Source organism: Hylobates moloch, unplaced genomic scaffold, assembly GCF_009828535.3.
Source record: "Hylobates moloch isolate HMO894 unplaced genomic scaffold, HMol_V3 SCAFFOLD_1, whole genome shotgun sequence".
In the NCBI taxonomy this organism is placed as follows: domain Eukaryota; kingdom Metazoa; phylum Chordata; class Mammalia; order Primates; family Hylobatidae; genus Hylobates; species Hylobates moloch.
In genome coordinates, this window is record NW_026652276.1 from 73,751,629 (window position 1) to 73,765,712 (window position 14,084).

The following is a 14,084-nucleotide window of genomic DNA, read 5'->3' on the forward strand; positions in this document are numbered from 1 at the left end:
TTTGATTGGCAGGCAAGGGCAGGCCTCAGTTTGAAAGGAGCTCCATCAACACAGTCCAGTGGAACACTTCAGAGTTTAAAAGCATTCAGTTTTCACCTGACTGGCTGGCTCAGCCTCCATGCATCTGCCCCTGGTGTGCAGGCTCCATTCAAAGTCCCTAGAAATAAGCCAGTTGCAGTGGCTCATGCCTGTAATCCAAGCACTTTGGGAGGCCGAGCCTAGAGGGTCACCTGAGGCCAGGAGTTTGAGAGCAGCCTGGGCAATATAGCAAGAGACTCCTACCTCTACAATTTTTTTTTTTTTTTTTTAATTAGGGTGTGGTGGTATGTGCCTGTAGTCCCAGCTACTCAACAGGTTGAAGCAGAAGGATTGTTTGGGTCTAGGGGTTCAAAGCTGGGCAACAGAGTGAGACTCTGCCTCTAAAAAAAAAAAAAAAAAAGCTTCCAGAAACAATGTAGAAGAGTCAGGGGACAATCAAGGGAAAGACTTGCCTTGCAACAAGAGTGGAGAGGAGGGGTCTTTTCCACACACTTAATGTCCTCCCTCTTTGCTTATCCAAAGAACTTGATCACTGGAGGTTACAACAATCTTGGGTAGCTATCACAGGGCTGGAATTAGACAAGGCAACTCTGTATAATAAAATAAATTTAGGTCAGGCACAGTGGCAGACACCTGTAATCTTAGCTGAGATGGGAAGATTGCTTGAGGCCAGGAGTTCAAGACCAGCCTGGTCAGCATAGCGAGACCCTATCTCTATTTATTTTTAAAGAAATTTAGAGACAGGATATAGACTGAGGTTAATAATATGTGACTCAAATTCCCATTTGAGGGGGCTTCTCTGCCCTCAGAGATTTTAGATAAACTTGTGTGGAGCCACAGTTCCAGGACTTGGGACAGCTCACTGTTTTCTCTGTGATTCCTGCCCCATTTTTCTTGCTGCTCTGTGTTTCATTTCAGCCCCAACTGAGTCCAAACTGGGGAAATTGGCCTCCCTTGCCAGTTTCCACAAGAAATGCTGTCACACAAAGCCTACTGTGATCTTTGTGTATGAATTATAGATTGGTAGGGCACTCCTATCCCCAAACTCCCCATGTGTGCCATTCCCAGTGGGCTGACTAGCTTTCCCTCAGACCTCCTAGATATCTGCTGAATTAAAATCCTTCCATCTTGTTCCCGTCTGCTGCCGGGCTGTTGTAAGGGCAGCAGGGGATCCTGGCTGAATCCAGACTGAGAATTCGAATTTGGCTATTTGTTGAGCTTCTCAGAGGAGTGTTTGAATGTGCAAAAAGCCTTGATTTTGGAGGTCAGAAATAGGTTAGTATCGTTTATCCTTTGTCACAATAATGCTGTGTAACAAACAGAAACCCAGTGGCTTCAAATGACACAGACTTTACTTGGTTCAGAAATCTGTAGTTTAGCTGGGTGGATCTTCAGGTGTCCCCTGACCTCACTCATGTAAAAGCAGGTCATCTACACAGGGCTTGGCAGAGCCATGCATCTGGACTTTTCTGGGCAGAGGGCTGGCTGGGAGCTAGCTGTTGGCTGAGGCCGTATTTCATCAGCTGGTAGTCCAACCAGGCTCTTCTCAGGGTATGGCAGAGGAGCCACAAGAGTGAGTGGAAGAGCTCAAGGCCTCTGGAGGTACAGCTTAAAATGGACATCCCATCATTTCAGTCACAGCCAGCTGATCAAAGCCAGTCATGGGCCAGCCCACATTAAAGGGGTGAGGAGAGCTTCCACTTCTTAATAGGAGGAGCTCAGCGTCCCATTGCAAAGGGCATAGGGACAGACAGGGGCAGACAAGTGGAGTTAGTTTTCCATTCCATTTACTACAATGGCTGGTTAATATTTGTTCTCGAGTGACTAGAGATAAAGCAGCAAGGACAAGGAGCAAGTGGCTGGTATGTGTCTTCCTCTCCCTCTCCCCAACCCAGCCTGGGGTGACATGTTTTGAACCTCAGCAGACCGGGGTTAGGAAGAGAAATAAGAGGACCTAAATCATAAAAGACTCTAGAAGGATAAGGGCTGTTCTCTCCTCTGACCCCACATTCCACCCTACACATACTCTGCTAAGGATCACAGCAAAAAGCACCTCTCCTGGGTATGGGTTGTGAGGAGGCAGCAGCAGGGAGAACCTGCTAAGGTGTCTTCAGCCACTGAGGCTCAGGTAGGTGAGGCATCTTGATAAGGAGGACAGAGCAGGCTGCAGTGAGCACATTTGTCCCCGAGCATGTGAGAATTCCTCCAGTCCCCAAAAATGGCCCAAGGGGACTTTGGGGGGAGGAGGAGACTGAGTTCCCATGTGAGTGTGAGTAGCAAAGAACCTTGTAGTTTTGCAATTAATATTAACAACCTCATTTGTACCTACAGGTTGATGAGAATGTGAACCTAAATGAAAAAACAACTGAGGCCAACTTAATATAAGTAGAGCATTTACTTGGGCCAAGCTTGAGGACTGCAACCCAAGAGCACAGTTTCAAGTGGCCCTGAGTATATGCTCTGGTTAGCAGCAGGTACAAGTAGGTTTTTAAAGGAAAAGAAGAGGAAGAGGAAGCTCCTGAGCTGTTTGCCAAGAATTTCCATGAAAATAACATAAGCTATTGATTGGCTATACACTGTTCTGTGTATCACAAATTCCAGGACCATAAAGATAGTAGATGAGGCAGCTAGTCAGGAACAAAATGCCTTTACATGATGGCTTCCAGGCGTGGGTTCAAGGAAGCAGAGCAAGACTTAAGCCCCATACTCCCCTCTCTAGGCCTGATAAATTTTGCATACCTCATATAGCTCAGACTGCTCTAAGCCATTTTTCTTTTCTCAAGAACTATCTATCTATCTATCTATCTATCTATCTATCTATCTATCTATCTATCTATCTATCAATGTCTATCTATCTATGTCTATCTATCTATCTATCTATCTATCTATCTATCTATCTATCTATCATCTATCTATTTATCTATCTATATCAATCGATCGATTGAAGCATCTCCTCCAAGAAGGTATACCATTCACACTTTCTGAAAATTTTAGTGTGCAAAGAGTCCTTTTGAGTTCTCTGTTCTGAGATTTGTCTCTGGTCCTAAATTTCTGACCCGCACTCATACTCTGGCTGCTTTCCAGCCTGGCCTCCAGTTAGATTTACTGTCTGACCTCTCCTATCATAATCTTCCTGCTTTCTTTCTCAGTCTCTGCTCAGCATGTGCCTTCCTGATATGGCCTCTCTGCAGAAAGAAAACCTGCAACGGATTCCCTTCCAGGGTCTGGCCTGGAAGCTGCTCTGCTGGACTCCAACTTTGACATTTTGTGCTGCCTCTAAGGGGAGTTAACAACATTAGTACACATTCATGAAGTATTCACAAACAAATATTGGGTGTTGGTAAGCTAGTAAGAAAAAGGAGCCCAAATGTAATAGAAGCTAATGGCAATTCAAAACTTGCCTTGGACGTTTCTTTAGTAGCCAAAGCATGCAAAGAATTGGCAACAGCATGAACATCATCAATTGAGACCTAGTTGAATACTTTATGGTAATATAAACCCACATTTAAAGGACATACCACTGTCAGGCACCATTCTAAGTGTTTTACAAATACAACTGGCTCTCCATATCCCTGGGTTCTGCATCTGTGGATTGAAAATAATTTTTAAAATAACAATAAAAATACAAATAAGTATGACTATTTATATAACATTTACATAGCATTAGGTATTATGAGTTACCTAGAGATGATTTGAAGTACATGGGAGGATGTATGTAGGTTATATGCAAATATGACACTATTTTATATAAGGGACTGGAATATCTTTGGATTTTGCTATGAGGGGGTATCCTGAAACCAATACCCCATGGATACTGAGCGACCTGAGGGATGACTTATTAACTTATTTAATCATCACAGTTATCATTTGAGGTAGATATGTATTATTTTGATCCTTATAATACTCATAGGGCAACAGAGGCACAAGGTAGAGACAGCATCTCACTGTGTTGCCCAAGCTTGTCTTGAACTCCTGAGCTCCAGCGATCCATCTGTCTTGGCCTCCCAAAGTGCTGGGATTACGGGAGTGAACCACCACAACCAGCCACTTAAAAAAAAAATTTAAGGATAACACTTATGCTAACTTTAAAAAAAGAACTGATGAGATGATGACATGTTATTTTCATATCTCTAGAATTTTGCTTATGCTGTCCCTTCCAGTGGGAAGTCCTTCTAGCTTTATGTTGGCCCAGCTGACTTTTACTTATCTCCAAAGTCTAGCTTGTGTTGTTTTCCTCAGAGAGAGTGAACTCTTGCCTTTATACTACTGCTATCCATTGCACACACCTCTTTTGTTTATCTTATTGTGTTGAAAGTATTAGTTTAGGCTGGGTGCGACGGCTCATGCCTGTTATCTCAACACTTTGGGAGGCTATAGCAGAAGGGTTGCTTGAGCCCAGGAGTTCAAGATTAGCCTGGGCAACTTGGTGAAACCCCATCTCTACCAAAAATAAAAAATAAAAAAACTAGCCAGGCATGGTGGTACATACCTGTAGTCCCAGCTATTTCAGAGGCTGAGGTGGGAGGATCACCTGAGCCCGGGGAAATTGAGGCTGCAGTAAGCCATGTTCATGCCACCACACTCCATCCAGCCTGGGTGACAGAGAGAGACCTTGTTTCAAATAAAAAAAATAGAAAGAAAGAAAAGAAAAGTATGAGTTTAATGGTCTGTCTCCCACAGTACTCAGTGAGCTCCTCATAGCCAAGTATCTGGAGCAAAGTAAATGTTCAATAAATAATTGCTTTCCTTTGATTGAGTTAAATACTGAGAGAGTGACTCCATTAGCAAGTTTCTCTTTTTTGGCAAAGCAGGGGATATTGTTTATGGGTAGGCCCATATCCTCAGCTATCAGGAAGCAGAGTTCAAAACACTGAGACAGAAGATAAGTGTGACCTTCTGGGCAGGAACTCTAAAATGGGAAATGGCTCCAATGCACTTGGGAGGCTCTGACACTGATTAAAATGGCCTTGACAAGCAGGAAACGAAGTAGGATTCCATAAGAATCCCAAGGGGCCACTTAGAGAACTTTCTTGGAGGTTTGTTGGTTAAAAGATATAAACAGATGAGGTAACGAGAGTCTTGGGACTGAGAATAAAATTGAAAAGTGCCCTAATGTTAAGAATAAGTTTGGGAGAGCTGGAGTCTAGAATGAGCAGAGTTCTGACAAGTTTGCCAAGAACTTCTAAGAGAATTTTTGCTATATTCACAGCAAGATGACCGTAAAGGGACAGCTGCTGGGCTTGGGGCAGCTGGTCTACTGGTACTGGAGACCAAGTGAGCAGGAGTACTTAGCCAGGCTGCTGGGGTCCAAGGGTTAAGGGGTCAGATGGGAGCAGCTAGGTGTCAGCAGGCCACATCTTCAAGAGTGATTTCTTCCTAGGACTAGCTATGACACGGGTGACACGTCTTGACACAACTTAACATGTCTTCCCAAGGCCGACTCCCAGTTCTGAGTCCTGGATGACACCTAGTCCTTGGCCTGTGTGAGCTGACGGAGGAGCAGCAGCTTTCCCTGTTGTCACTGCATGCACATGAGTGCCATGGGCAGTGTTTACCATACATGACATCACTTCCATCAATCACCCTTAGAGGGAAGTGTAGAAGCAATCTCATTCTGATGAAGTTACTCTTATTTTCAGTCTGGGATCACTGCAGTGATTAGTTTTCTTAATTTCCATATCTCTCCAAAGCTGAAAGACACATTTCTGAAGCCTTGCCTTAATGCACACATTTTTTAAAAAATTTTTTAAGGGTTTTGGGCTTTGCCCAAAGCCCCAGGATGGAAAAAAGAAAACTACCCAATTTAGAAGCACTAATAGTACTTTAAACTGTGGCAGAAGCAGTGGGGACAAACACTGATGCTATTATTGTTAATAGCCAGCCTAATTTGTAGCATCTAAGGTAACTTTTATGCTCTGTTTGTACTAATTACATTGTGGTTGTAAAAATTGCACAAAATAAGCTTTTTGCCTCTTAACACTTCATTGAAATTAACTTAATTTTTAAATCTGAGCCCAAATGGTCATAATTAACTTATTATATACGTGCAAAACAGTCTTATAGTCAGTGTGCTAGGGTTTAATTTTTATTATGCATGTCCAAGTTTCATATAATTTAAAAACTCCAGGTGTTAATGGAGAAAGAAGATGAAACCAAATAGATTAATTTGCATAAAACAAGTTAGTATAAATTTACTTTCCCACAATAAGCCCTAGGAAATGAAGACTAACGGACAACTAATTAACAGTCAAGTCATCCTATAGCTATGATCTATGGCTTTAACTTCCAAAGGAAAACATGAGAACAAGGACATTTTACAAATGCAGATTTGTTCAAATTACATTATATCTTCACTTAGTCACCTGTGTTAATATTTATGTGCCATTAATTACATTAAGCTCATCTATGATCAATCTTACAAACCTCAATTTAAATGTACACTGGAATGTCTAGTATAGAGTTGTTTTAGTCTCCAGGGCACATTATGAGTTGGGCATTTTTGCATATGTAAATAAAGTGCCAACAGTAGGATTTATTCACCTTTTCCACCTTGGTCCCCTCTACACTTTATAAGGAATGGATTTATAGTTATTTCCTATAAATCATTGCCAGATTATGGAGATGGAGTCTTAGGGAAGAAACAAAAGCATGCCAAATGGTTATTTATTGTGATTTTTTCCTGTGGCAGCAACTGAGAGGCTGGGGGATGGGCGTGGGAAGTGACAGAGCTTTACTCTTTACTGGATTTCCTTTTGCACTTTTGAAATTTTATATGCTGTGCTTGCATTACCTATTCAAAAGTATTTACTAAGAGCCAGGTGCAGTGGCACACCTGCAATCCCAGCTACTCAGGAGGCTGAGGCAGGAGGATCCCTTGAGCCCAGGAGTTTGAGAACGGCCTAGGCAACATGGTGAGATCCCATATGAATTTTTTAAAAAGTATATATTAATTTTTTTAAGCCATTTTACACCCCCGAGACTGAGGGCACCCTGTCCACTCGAACTTAGGTTCAGTCAAACAGCCCTCTGAGTACTCATTAAAAATCATCCCCTGTTGTCTTCTCACTCAAATTATTTAACCTATAAGTCAGCTCCTCTCACAACTCTTCTGAAATGGTTCTACTGAAAAACACGAGTTCTTTCATTTTGCCTCTCTGTAGCATTTTACACAATTGATAATTCATTGATGTGTATTCATCCATTCACTCATTCATTCTGGGATGTCTTATGAAGCACCTTCTTTGTTCCAGGCATTAACGAGAGATCCAAGGAGGAACAAGTGCCAATCCCTTCTTTCAAGGACAGCAGTTTGATGAAGGAAGGTTACATTATACTATGACAGATTATGACGATTACGATAGATATGATAGACAGATTATGAAGATACGATATAGAAGAGGTCTTTATAGAAATGTAATGGGAATTACAAAGAAGTATCCCACCCAGCCTAGTTGGGAATGAAGGGAAAAACAGAAAATGCTGGTGAGAGATAGTCACACTTGCTGACACTTGATATGCATGTATCAGTTGTGTTTACATAACAGAAACTGTTCCGTTGTATCCAGAAAATTATAAATCTCTCAAGAGTGCTTTGAGCACACAGTTTGCATGGGACCTTATAGTTCATGAGGCTTGGAGGATACTCAGAGGCCAGATAATGAGATGACTCCAGTGCCATATTTTAACTTTAACCCAAAGGTAAAGAGAGTCACAAAAGGGTCTTTCTGCTCTCCACATAGGAACTTATGCACATTTATGATATTTAGATTTTGTTTTGTTTTGTTTTTTGAGACAGGGTCTCAACTCTGTCACTCAGGCTGGAGTGCAGTGACACAATCTTGGTTCACTTCAACCTCTGCCTCCCAGACTCAAGCAATCTTCCTGCCTCAGCCTCCCAAGTAGTTAGAGCTAAAGGTGTGTGCCACCAGGCCCAGCTAATTTATTTTTTATTTTTTGTAGAGATGAGGTTTCACCATATTGCCCAGGCTGGTTTCAAAGCTCCTGGGCTCAAGCAATTCACCCACCTCAGCCTTCCAAAGTGCTGGGATTACAGTTGTGAGCCATAGCGCCTGGCCAATATTTAGATTTTAGTTTTAGACCGTTCATTCTGACAGTAGCGTAGAAACTCTAAAGAGAGCTGAGATAAGGGTTAGGAAGAGTGGGGAGGCTGTTGACAGGAACCAAGATAAAAATGGTGAGGCCTTAACTAACCCAGGAGGCAGTGGTAGAGTTTTAAAATGGAACCAGCAAGACTGGGTGATGGACTGGATTAAGGGTAAGTAATGAGGGAGTAGGAGGAATCTAGAATGAAGCCCAAGCTTCTCGTATCTTCCTCAAAATTCCCTTCTCTATGGCCTCCATGGGAGACACTAAAGAATAGGAGTTAATGATATAGGCTTTGGAGTGTGAAGAATTCAAAAGATGGCTACACTACAAATTAGTATGCTAACTTTGGGAGAAATTTCTTAGCCCCTTTGAGTTTGTTTCCTGTTATATAAATGGAAGTAATACCATATACTTCATAGCAGAGTATACATAACGACTGTTCAAAAAACGTTCACTATTATTACTCTTATTGGGATCACTTTATTTTTTGCAGAATAAAGATATTAAAGATAATTTTACGGCCAGATATGCTGGCTTATGCCTGTAATCCCAGCACTTTTGGAGGCCGAGGCAGGTGGATCACCTGAGGTCAGGAGTTCAGACTAGCCTAAGCAACATGGCAAAAACCCTGTCTCTACTAAAAATACAAAAAAACAAAACAAACAAACAAAAAATTAGCCGGTTGTGGTTGTAAGCACCTGTAGTCCCAGCTACTCAGGAGCCTGAGGCAGGAGAATCACTTGAACCCGGGAGGCAGAGGTTGCAGTGAGCCAAGATCGCACCACTGCACTCCAGCCTGGGTGACAGAGTGAGACTCCGTCTCAAAAATTAAAATAAAATAAAGATAATTTTATACATACAAAACACTAAAAAATATAACTATTCTAATTCAAAAACTTACAAAACTCACATGACTACTCACCAAACAGTTTAGAATTCTCAAGAAGTTTTACTTAATGCATTTTTTTCTTTCACTAAATTTTTCCTTTGATAACTTGAGTCACTTGTATCACTTTACGGCTCTTGAAAGTCACAGATGGCATTCTCATTTTAAAAAAATAAACATTTTGCATCTAGAGATCTGAAAATTTTACTTAGGACATTAAGATTTTGAAAACAAATATATTGATTAAAAATACTCTCAAAGTTACAAACAAATTGCAAATTCATTACAAGGATTTTCTTCCTTTTGTCCTGGATAAGTTGCCAATCTAATGCTCCTTCACCTTCTAATAGTTTAGTGTGCATTTCCTTCAAACAAGGATGTTCTCCAATAAAACCACAATACAACCATCAAAAGCAGGAAATTGAAATGGATTCATCACTACTATCTAACCCTGAGTTCCACCAATTGTCCTGCCTAAGTTCCCCATAGCAACAGGATCCAGTTCAGTATCGTGCCTGGCATTCAGTCACTATGTTTCTTTAGTCTCCACTCTGGAACAGTTCTTAGCCCTTCCTTGGCTTTCCTGCCACTGACAGACTTGAAGATGACCAGTTAATTATTTTATGTAACGTCCTTCAATTTGGGCTCATCTGATGTTTGCTCATGATTAGATTCAGGTTTCGTATCTTTGGCAGGAATATCACAGAAGTGATGCTGTGATCTTATTGCATCCATTCACGTGACTCATTTCATTTGCCCCATTACTGATGGTGTTCACCTGATTAGGATGGTGTCTGCCAGGCTGCTTCGCTGTAGAGTCACTACTTTAACCTTTGAAGTTAGTAAATATTTTGTGGTGACGTACCTTGAAACTAGGCAAACACCTTGCTCTTCATCACATTTTCAGTTTATTATATATTAATTTTATCATATGAACTCAGTTTCCCATTTTATTCAATGCATTATAATTTATTAGTATTATTACTTTTATGGCAAGGTTGCCATAGCATTTTATTATTGCTACAAAAGATAATCAATCATATTTTCAATGAAATATACTCACTGAATGATGGTTCAACACATGAGGCAAAGAAGGATGTTTCTGGAGAAGGCACTTAAAGTAGAACATTAGCAAATTTTAGTGCTTGACTAAAACAAGAATGAGCTAACTCAATCCGGCTGGGGGCCTGTTAGGACTGTTCCTTCTCACTGTGGCCTGACTAAAAACCAGCAGCACTAAGAAAGCATCACATTTCCCACGGCCTGTGGGTGCCCCAGTGAGGTGGTCCTGCTCTCATAAGCTCTTTTATGAGACCAGTTTTCCCAACTGCTGGTTCAGAAAACACGCTCAGAGCTGGCAGAAATGGTTCAGAAAGCTTCTTGAAGGCCCTTTGTTTCTCGGTCTGACTTTCAGTTTGTACCAGCTACTTTAAGCAGCTTCAGCTTCCCAAGGTTACTAGCAACTTCTGCTTTTCCTAATACAGTTGGTTTTCCATGGCATTGGTTGTGATAGTCTGTTAGACTAGTAGCCTCCCAATTAACTGCACCTCCACTTCATATCCTGTTTTTGAATCTGGGCTGGGCTCGTGGCTTGTTTAATCAATAGAAGGCACACTCCAGCTGATATGGTTTGGATCTCTGTCCCCACCCAAATCTCACCTTGAATTGTAATAACCCCCACATGTTGTGGGAGGGACCCAGTGGGAGGTAATTGAGTTATTGGGGCAGGTGCTTCTTGTGCTGTTCTCATGACAGTGAATAAGTCTCATGAGATCTGATGGTTTTATAAAGGGCAGTTCCCCTATACAAGCCCTCTTGCCTGCAGCCACGTAAGATATGCTTTTTGCCTTCTGCCATGGTTATGAGGCCTCCCCATCCACCATCCATGTGGAACTGTGAGCCTATTAAACCTCTTTCCTTTATACATTACCCAGTCTCGGGTATGTCTTCCTTAGCAGAGTGAGAACAAACTAATACACCAGCTTATTAATTTTGAGGCACAAAATATCCTAGATTTCAGTTGGTTCTAGGTCCTCATAACATTTTCCCTTCATTCTTTAAGTACTTCTTTGCTTTCTGGCCTAACAAGATGTTCCCCGCCCAGCTCTGGGTTCAGCTACTTCTTCAAGGATCCCTGGTTCCTTTTAGTGAAGAATGGGTTTAGGATGGATTTAGAAACCAAGACCTGGGGCACTAGGTGTGTTCAGGAGGAGCTATTGAGGAGGCATTGACTCTAGGCCCTGAGGTGGACAGTTATGAAATATCTATCATCTATCTATCTTTTTATCTGTGTGTGTGTATACATACACATACTCACATGTAAATGCAGATATACACTTACATCTGTGTTCATTTTGATATCTACCTATTAAAAACCATACATGGATACTTAAAATTTTAATCCAATACTACGAAGTTCATGCGGTTTTCTCCTCCTCCATATTTACACTTCCCTTTTCCAGCAGTGAGAAACTGGCTCCCCTTATTGTTAATATATTAATGCCTTTGATCAATCCTCGCCTATGTAACCCATCTCCCACTGCTTCCACTCTGACTTTCCGTGCTCTGGCTTCTCATGCCAGGCTGCCCCTCTGCAGGGACAGCCTCATCATCCTGCTTGCGCTTTGATTCTTCATGCTTCCTCCTCCAACTCCTCACTCCCACCTTGTGTGGATTCCTCTTCACCCCCACCTTGGGCTATGATTCTGCCAGCTGCACTGTCCTCCTGGGCAGACATCTCCATGCCCAATTTGGCCCCCAACATTCCACTCTGGGCCACAGTGATTTCCTCACCTAGCAGAGATATCTGCCCTGCTCTGTCCTATTTGAGGTTTTGGGACTGAACAGTTCAGGAAGAGAAGAGAAAGGAACGGAAAAATGAAGAATAAAAAGTCGTCATCATCATTTTTTTTTTTTGAGGTAGGATCTCACTCTGTCACTCAGGCTGGAGTGCAGTGGCACCATCATAGCTCACTGCAGCCTTGAACTCCTGGGCTCAAGCATTTCTCCTGCCTTGGCCTCCCAATGTGCTTGAATTACAGGTATAAGCTACCAAGCCTGGCTGTCATCGTTATTATTTACATCATTTTTTTTTCTTACCACTTACCTTTCTTATCACTATTTTCTTTGCTGATTTATCTTCCTCTCATCCCCCAAACATGGGTATTTCTCAAGGTTCTGCTTTGGCAGGCAGTGCAGAAAAGATCAAAGCTTGGAATAAGTTCTTTGCATCACCACTTCCTGGCTGTAAGACCAAGGACAAAGTTTTTACCCTCTTGTGCTTCAGTTTATCTGAAAAACAAAAACAAAAACAAACAAAAAAAACAATGAAAATCACAACAGCCTCCAGTTTCAGTCTTCTACTTCCAACTTTTGTTAGACATTTCCACATGAAAGGACTCTCATCAGCTTAAATTCAAAATGTAAAAATCAACCCATTTTTCCTTTCCAAAACCGAGACATCTTCTCACAGCTCCTCTTTCTGTAAATATATATTCATTCTACAAGAATTTATTGGGCACCTGCTGTGTAGTGGACACTGTGGCTGATAAGGATCAGCTATGAAAGGCAAGGCCTTTGCCCTCAAGATGCTTCCAGTGAGTCCAGTGTGGAAGGCCGTGTGATAAGCGTTCTGATGGAGTTAAATGGTTGTACCTTTTCTTCTCAAGGAAGAGCACCAAATTCGCAAAGGCTAAGGCTTTCTGGAAAGACTAACTTCTAACATAAATTAGTCTTCAAGGCCAAGTAAGAGTCAGCTACACAAAGAAGAAGACGAAAAAGGTCTCTGTGGTAGTGTGAGCAGCATGCCCAGATTCCTGGAGCTGTCACAGGCATGGCACATTCTGAGACAGACAGTGCCCATGGGGAGGGATGAGGATGGAGTGGAAGGTCAAGGTCAGGCCACTAAGGGGGAGAACAGGTGGTAGGGAGTGGGATGGGGGCTGCCTCACTGCTTCATGCTATGCCCTTTGTCTCAAATGCCCTTCCTCTTTCCACTTGACTCATTCAAATACTATTTATTCTTCCTAGCTTTCTCCTTGAAACCTTTTCTTACCTGATCCCAGAAGCAGCTGTTACCAGCAGCGAATCCTTATGGGTCTGCAGCGAACTCAATTCTTAGCTCCTTAGAAGAAAGAATTTGGGGCTGGGTGTGGTGACTCATGTCTGTAATCCCAGCACTTTGGAAGGTTGAGGCAGCTGGATCACTTGAGGTCAGGCATTCGAGACCAGCCTGAACAACATGATGAAACCACGTCTCTATTAAAAATACAAAAAATTAGCCAGGTGTGATGGCGGGCGCCTGTAGTCCCAGCTACTCTGCAGGAAGGAGGGGGCAGGGAAGAATTTGACTGAGGAAAAATAAGGCAGAGGGAGAGACTGAGGCAAGTTTTAGAGCAAGAGTGAAAGTTTACTAAAAGGTTTTAGGACAGGAACGAAAGGAAGTAAAGTACACTTCGAGGAGGGCCAAGCTGGCCACTTGAGGGATCAAGTGCCTGGCTTGACCTTTGACTTAGGTTTTTATATATTGGCATACCTCTGGAATCTTGCATCCCTTTTTTCCTGATTCTTCCCTTCTGGTGGGCTGTCTGCATGCCCAGTGCCCTACCGGTGCTTGGGAAGGGCTGCATGCGCAGTGTGTTTACGGGAGTTATACGCATGCTCACTTGAGACGTTCTTCCATTACCAGTCTAACGTTCCTAGAGGAAGGTCGTATACCAGTTAAACTCCCCCATTTTGCCTCATAGTGCGCATGCTTGAGCCCACTTACCTAACACCTGAGATCTTACTGGGAAGCTGCTGATAACCAGTTTCAGGTTTTTTCTATCCGTCGGGAGATTGCCTTTCCCTGGTGCTGGCTGTGGACTAATTATTGTTTTAGAGAAATAATGATTGTAACAGTGTAACAACCACCTGACCATCACTTGATGGTCGTCTGACATTCCTGGTTGGGCGGGCAGCCCTCTCCTGGCCTGCTGATGTCTGCCTGACTACTATAACACAACCTCTCTCTCCTCTGAACTTTTCTGGCAATTACTATTCTCACAACATATTT

The 14,084-nt window shown here is 42.3% G+C and overlaps 1 long non-coding RNA gene across 1 annotated transcript; it reads right to left on the minus strand.

Moving 5' to 3' along the window:
• Positions 1 to 513: 513 nt before the first annotated feature.
• LOC131383899 (uncharacterized) lies at positions 514 to 12,313 on the minus strand. Its single transcript, XR_009214298.1, has 3 exons — positions 12,138 to 12,313; positions 3,558 to 3,624; positions 514 to 629 (listed from the first exon to the last, which is right to left on the minus strand). It is a non-coding gene; the product is annotated as an uncharacterized LOC131383899 (long non-coding RNA).
• Between the last annotated feature and the right edge of the window lie 1,771 nt (positions 12,314 to 14,084).